We start from the raw sequence: 6,794 nt of genomic DNA on the forward strand, positions 1-6,794 counted from the left end.
AAGCAACCAATGAATTCATATATAAGTGGAATAATAAATCTCCCTCTTTTCCCTCTCCCCCTTTCTCTCCTTTTCCTCTCTTTCAAATCAATAAATACTTTTAAAAATAAAAATACAGGTACTACACAGCTGTCAGAGATCTTGTTATCTCCTCGTGCAGTGACTTATGGTCTGTGCTTGGAAGAGTCCCTTCAAGGCTCACGGGGCAAAGAGAGGAGAGCTGCGGATCCCTACCCTCCCTCTCCACTCCCACCAGACCACAGGGTTGATCTGCTCTCCTGTTTGTTTGTGTTTAAGGCAGTGGTTCTCAACCTTGGCTGCACATTAGAATCACCTGGGAATCTTTTTTAAATCCTGATTTCTGGGCCTCATCCTCCAGAAATTCTGTTTCTTTGTTATGGGGTGGGGCCCCAACATTAGTAACTTTAGTTGGAGCAGGGATTCCTAGACATGAAATGTTCAGTAGTAAAACCAGGACAGTCCCGGCAGCTGGGACGGTTGGTCAGCCTAGTTGGAAGGGACCTCTGAGATCACTGCCTAACCCTCTCATAAAATGTAGCCCCAGCGAGGTTAAGCGACTTGGCCAAGTTCACACAGAAGCAGAGTAGGTCTGGGGCTGCGGCCCAGATCTCCCACTTGCCCTGCAGGCCCTTCCCCCACGGCCATTTCTGTGGGCATCCTCCTGCTACTCGCCTTCCTCACTTCCACAACTATGGCTACTTCCCTGGTGCCACCCTAAGCAGGGGCCCTCCAACCGCCTTTAACTACTCCCTGTTGGGCAGGAGGGATGCCATTGCCCCACACTGCGGTTCCCATGACGGGGGCGGGATCAGCGCTGGCAAGGAGACCTCTGTGAGAGCTGAGCCCCCCATGCCCGCAGGCCCTACCCCACGGCACGCAGGCAGGTCCCCCGAACTCTCTCGGCTTAATCCCTGGCAGCCTCTGTGCTCTGTCGACGTGAAGAAACACTCCTGTCCCAAGCCTGGACCCTGGACCGGTGGGTCCACTTCTCTCCCTCCCCCTGGGGTCCCCCTAAACACAAAGTCTCAAAAGGAATAGAACCCTCTTCCCAGGCACCCCAAGCACAGCTGGGCGAAAGGAGAGAGGTAAATGCACAGATGGAAAGCTCGTGATGCTGGCACCGTGCTCCTCTATCCCCTGCAGACGGCACCTTCAAGGATTCGTCTCCTCTCAGTCCTTGGAGGGCTGAGTGGTTATATCAGCAAGTGACTCCCCTGCCCAACCCGACTGAAATCAGTGGTCCCAGGGTGAGGGGCTCTGCATGCTTCCTGAGGGACGATCAGACCCCGTGACGGACGGACGGGCAGCTCCACTTCCATAGACTTCTCAAGCCTCTCCTAAGTCCCAGGCTGTTCACAGATGTTGTGTTCTCTTCTTCTCTCTTCTCATGCCTGAATCTGTTCAGGAATGTCACATTCCAGCCTGTGGGCCAACCACATGTCACTGTGCCAACCGTCCTAACGCCACGCATCCCGAATATGGCGGTTCTGAATGAGTCAGGAAGAGAGGAGTGCCGGGTGTTTGAGAGCAAAACCCACCTCCTACTCCTTCATCACAGGACCCCAAGGTTTGCGCCATTACATGAGGTATCTCAAGATTCTTGAGGGCAACGTGCAATTTCCGGCCCAGGTTGTTGAGTGACACAAACAGCGAAGTAGGTCCCAGATAATAAATTATGAGGCTGCTTTCATCACTCTTTAATTCATACTGTCCTGCCATAGCCATGCCCTCAATTGGTCCTCACATGAACAGCCGGGCGAGGAAAGCAGCTGGTAGAGTTCAGAGGAGATCAGATGTGCTGATGAGGGTCAGGCGGTTCTAGAAGCCGAGTCCTCGGGGCGGGACAGACTACAGGGCTTTTCCCACGCCACCGTCCAGGGTCTGTCGTCTCCATCCTCCTTCAGAAGTGGACACGCTTGTTAATCCATGGAGTGGCCCTGCCAGGGGCTTTTCAGAAGCACTGGAGTGGATGCTTGGAAATAAAGCAAGTGAGGATTAAACAAAAGGAGGTTTGGGAGACGGCAGTGTGGTGGCTGAGAACCAGGGCTTTGGAGTCCGTAGACCTGGACTCAAGCCCCAGGTTTGCCACTTGCTAGTCGTGTGGCCTTGGGTGAGTCACACTGCCTCTCAGAGTGTGTTTCCTCATCTGCAAAGTGGGGATACAGTGAGTCCCTGATTGATAGGGTTGTGAGGATGAAAAGCAGTAATGTATGCAAAACAGTGTTGTTTAGCACAGTGCCTGGCATAAAATAGGCACTTAAAAAATTTGCTGAATCATGGGCTGAAATAATTGGCAAGGTTAGGGTGTGACAGACTGGCTAAGTCTGAAGCCGGGGCTCTTTACCTTTATGAAATGCTGGTGCCCAAACATACCAAGCCCCTCCCACCAGACACCTGGAGTAAGAGGCCTTCCAGAAACAGCTGGGGGTGCTCCTCAAGCCCCTTCCAAGCCTGAAACGCCCACGTCACTCGCTTTCTTGGATGCCTTCAAAGAGGAGGAACTTGGGATGGGACTTAAGCCTCCAACCAAAACACCTGTCTCTACGAGAGGGAAGAAGTGGACTAGCGAAAAAATGGGGAGAAGATCTGGCCCCAGTCTACACCCAAGATGAAACATTTCTGTCTTCAGGGCCCACAGAGGGGAAGCAACTCGCTCAAGACTATACAGCCAGCCCTGGCCGGGTTGCTCAATGGTTAGAGTGTCAGCCCAAGGACCCAAGGGTCATGGTTTCAATTCCTGACCAAGGGCACGTACCTCAGTTGCAGGCTTGATCCCTGGCCCTGGTCTATCATTAAATGATGTGTCTCTATGTTTCTCCCCAAAAAGACTACACAGCCAGGTAGTGGCAAAGCCAGGGCTAGAACCCAGTCTCCTGGCCTCCAGCGCCAGACTCCCTGCCACCAAGTCCCTAATTACAGGACCGGCTTTCAAAACCATTAGGGCACAGAATTAGCTCAGCACTAAGCTTTCCAAATCCCCACGGGCCCTCCCACAGTTCCTCTAGTCTAGAGGCAAAATCACTCAGGGAGAAAAGGGTATTAACCAGCCTTTTGAAAAGGCAGAGGAGGTGCACCCTGGGCCAGGAGCTCCTGAGCAAAATGGCTGAAATCCGATTTGATCAAGGATCCTCTGGGCCCTGCCCCTTGTGCAAGTTTTATCTCCCTTTGGTCCCGGGATGGTGTGGGAGGTGAAGTGTCAGGTTTATGAGCCTGATGGTCCCTGATAAGCACATTCCATAGGTCCCTGCAGCATCGCCAAAGGAGTGGCAGGCCTCGTGCAGCTGCACCAAGGTTCGGACAAACAGGTTGCTCCAATCCCCAGTGAAGTTTATTATTGGGAGGTGCCCCACCCACCCGACCCATGAATTCCAAACAACGGCTCTATTCTCACTGCCCTTGGCAACTGGGTCATGAGCCTGGCTGGGCAACGGGTTCTGGGATGGCGGCTCAGAAACTCGCAGGTAAAACGCTTTACCTGTCGGTTCAGGGAACCGAGGCAGAAAGGAGGGGCTGCCCAAGGTCACACGGTGGGCTCAAGGTGAGAGTTTTGGCTATTTGGTCCACAACCTCCTTTGACCTGAATGCAGGGCCTGAGCAGTGCAGGTGACAGAGCATCTGACAAGGAGCCCCGGGCACCAGGGCAGCAAGGAGCAAGGAGAAGCACCCAGCAGCCCTGAGTGACTGAGCCTGGAGCACGTGGCCGTGCAGGAGACCTATCCCCTGACGGCCAGGCACCTCAGGGCACGCAGCCAGGTGTTTGCATAACCTGAAGCCACACCTACTGCAGACACTCACCAGAGAAGTGAGCCCTTCCCCCTTCGTGTCTCCCTGCATCCCCGAAGCTGGGTTTCCCAAGCAGCTGTGTCACCCAGAGAAGGGACACCTTGGTTTGCAAGAGGAGACGTGTAAGTTAGATGCAAGGGAAGACAATCCCAAGTTTCAGAGCTGAGTGGCATTACTAAGGAATTTCCTCCTTTTTAAATAACTAAACAGCAGGCATGCTTCTCTGGGAACATGTAGTTCCAGAATCGAATAACCTATAAATGAAGTCTAGAAAGCTAGTCCCGAGGCATTTTGCTGTTGTTGGGATTTGAATTCTGGGTTGGGGGACTTCCCCATTTGTTTTCATTTCAGTTGCCAGGGGTAGGGTCCTTCCCAAATAGAGTACTTTGAAAGACAAAACAAAACACAAATAAAACAATGAACCCCCTAAAAAAATAATACTTGGATGTGGGTAGGAACGGTGCACAGAACCACAAGATACATGCTGGTTCCTAGAGTCACCTTCAGGCTGCTGACAAAAGGAATCCTTTTGGCTCAAAGAACAAAGATGGCGCAGGCACCTCTATGCATCAGAGTCTAGAAACTGCCTTCATGTACCAAGGTGCAAAACCTTGAGATTTTCATGAGAAAATGGTTTAAAACAAATCTGTGAAGTTTGCAAAGAAAAACAAGTGTATTTTCCAGAGAATCAATAATGTTCTCAAATGGAGGAAGCAGGAAAGCTTGACCCTTCCGTGGGGTGCTAGCTGGGCCATGATTACCTCCCTATTATAGACTCCCCAACAGGTGAGGTACCAACCTGAAGGAGTCTGGTAAACAGAAGGCACTCAATAAATGTTTCTTTTACAGCACTAGCCAGTTTGGCTCAGTGGATAGAGTGTTGGCCTGTGGATTGAAGGGTCTTGGCTTCAATTTTGGTCAAGGGCACGTGCCTGGGTTGCAGGCTTGATCAAGGCACTGGTTGGGGCGCCTGCCTGCAGGAGGCAACCAATTGAGGTGTCTCTCTCACATCGATGTTTCTCTCTGTGTGTCTCTCCCCCTCCCTTTCACTCTCTCTAAAAATCAATGGAAAAATATCCTCGGATGAGGATTAACAACAACAACAAAATGTTTCTTTTACAAGTAAGGTCAAGAAAGAGAATTTTTGTGAAAATTGAAAGTTTAAATGTTTGGTCTATTTCTCTTTGAGGAGCTAAAACTGGTCCTAATGACCATAGTGCAGGGGTCCTCAAACTTTTTATACAGGGGGCCAGTTCACTGTCCCTCAGACCGTTGGAGGGCCGGACTATAGTTTTAAAAAAAACTATGAACAAATTCCTATGCACACTGCACATATCTTATTTTGAAGTAAAAAAACAAAACGGGAACAAATACAATATTTGTATTTGCATGTGGCCCGCAGGCCGTAGTTTGAGGACCCCTGCCATAGTGCAACTAATATTTTGAGTGCCTTCTGTATGCAAGCACTGTGCTAAGCATCTCTTATTCACTTCCCCATTTAATCCTCATGATAACCCAATTAGCAAGTAACTGTCATTTGCTCCATTTTACTCGTTGGGTAACTGAGGATTATGGAAGTTGAAGAACTTGCCTAATAAGTGGCAGAGCTGGAATCAGAGCATGGGCCGTCTGACCTCAGAGCCTATTTTTTAAATTATGTTCTACTTCCTGCCAATCCCAAAAGCTTCCTATAATTTAGTTAATTGGGCCCCGGGAAGAGGGTATTTTCTGTTCCTAAATTAGCAGGATATGAACTTCAAGCTCAGCCTATGTTTGCAAGTGCTGAACTTTGGCTCTTGACCTGGTTCTGGGAGGGCTGGGATTCTTCATTTAACAAACACGAGTTTGTTCATTCAAATCCATGCCAGCGGCCTCTGACATGGTGGGTCCTGTACTCAGCACAGGAAATGCGGAAAGAGGTGACAAAGGGTCTGCCCTTGGGGAGCTCCCAGGTGAGTGGAAGGACAATCGATAAATTCCACGATTCAATTTGCTAGCACATGTGCGAGGTACTGTGAGCCCCAGAGGCAAAGGCGCAGTAAGGTGGTGATTGTTTAAGTTCACAGATTATACAGTAGGAGAGGCCTGAGGTGGAGTCCTGGATCCTCCTCCATTTAACGAGTTGGATGCCCTGGACAAGTTCCCTAACTTTCTAAGGTTCAGTTATTATCACTTTTTAAATGCTGACAATAGAGTCCACGCCTCCCCCGCTATTACAGGATGGGATGATAAATGCCTGCTCCAGCACCTTGTAAGTGCTGCATAAATAGGAGCCACTGGAAAAGACTAGGGATTCAGGGATGGTTCTACACGAGACTTGGGCAGGAGGGGCAGTGGGAAGTGTTTATCTCAGGAGGAGAGACTGTGGACAGAAACAAGAGGAGGTGAACATATAACGTGTGCTCAGGAGAAAGAGAGGTTTGCTATGGCAAAGAGAACCAAGAAGCATGAAGTGTCAAGAAAGAGGATGTGAGGGTGATCTGGCTGCGACATCTGTCACCCCCATTGATCACCAGGGTTGATTTGACTGATCTGGCTGGCTAGGCGGGTGTCCCCCTCCTACTGCACTAACCCATGTGCGTCCTCCCGCGGCTGCATGCTTGGTCGAAGAGGATGACCTTCTCCTCAGAGGAGAGGACCGGTCTTTGGTCTTTGGTCAAAGGTATACAAGTAGCTGCGCTCCCCTGCTAGAACCTCCAAACAAGTTCTCAAGAAGAAAGTGATGAGCCATGTCCAGTACTTCAAGCACAACTTTGTAAAGACAGACGTACAAGGAGTTTATTGCAGTATTGTTTGAAATGGGAATGAATGCATGCATGAGAGAATCCTATATGATAAAGAGGTAATATGCAAATTGACCATCACACCCTTGCATCCCAAGATGGCCACCCCCATGTCATCACAAGATGGCTGCCCCACGTCGTCACAAGATGGCTGGCAGGGGAGGGCAGTTGAGGGAGATTGGGCTGGCAGGGGAGCAGTTAGGAGCC

This window comes from Myotis davidii, unplaced genomic scaffold, assembly GCF_000327345.1.
Source record: "Myotis davidii unplaced genomic scaffold, ASM32734v1 scaffold18, whole genome shotgun sequence".
NCBI classification, from domain to species: domain Eukaryota; kingdom Metazoa; phylum Chordata; class Mammalia; order Chiroptera; family Vespertilionidae; genus Myotis; species Myotis davidii.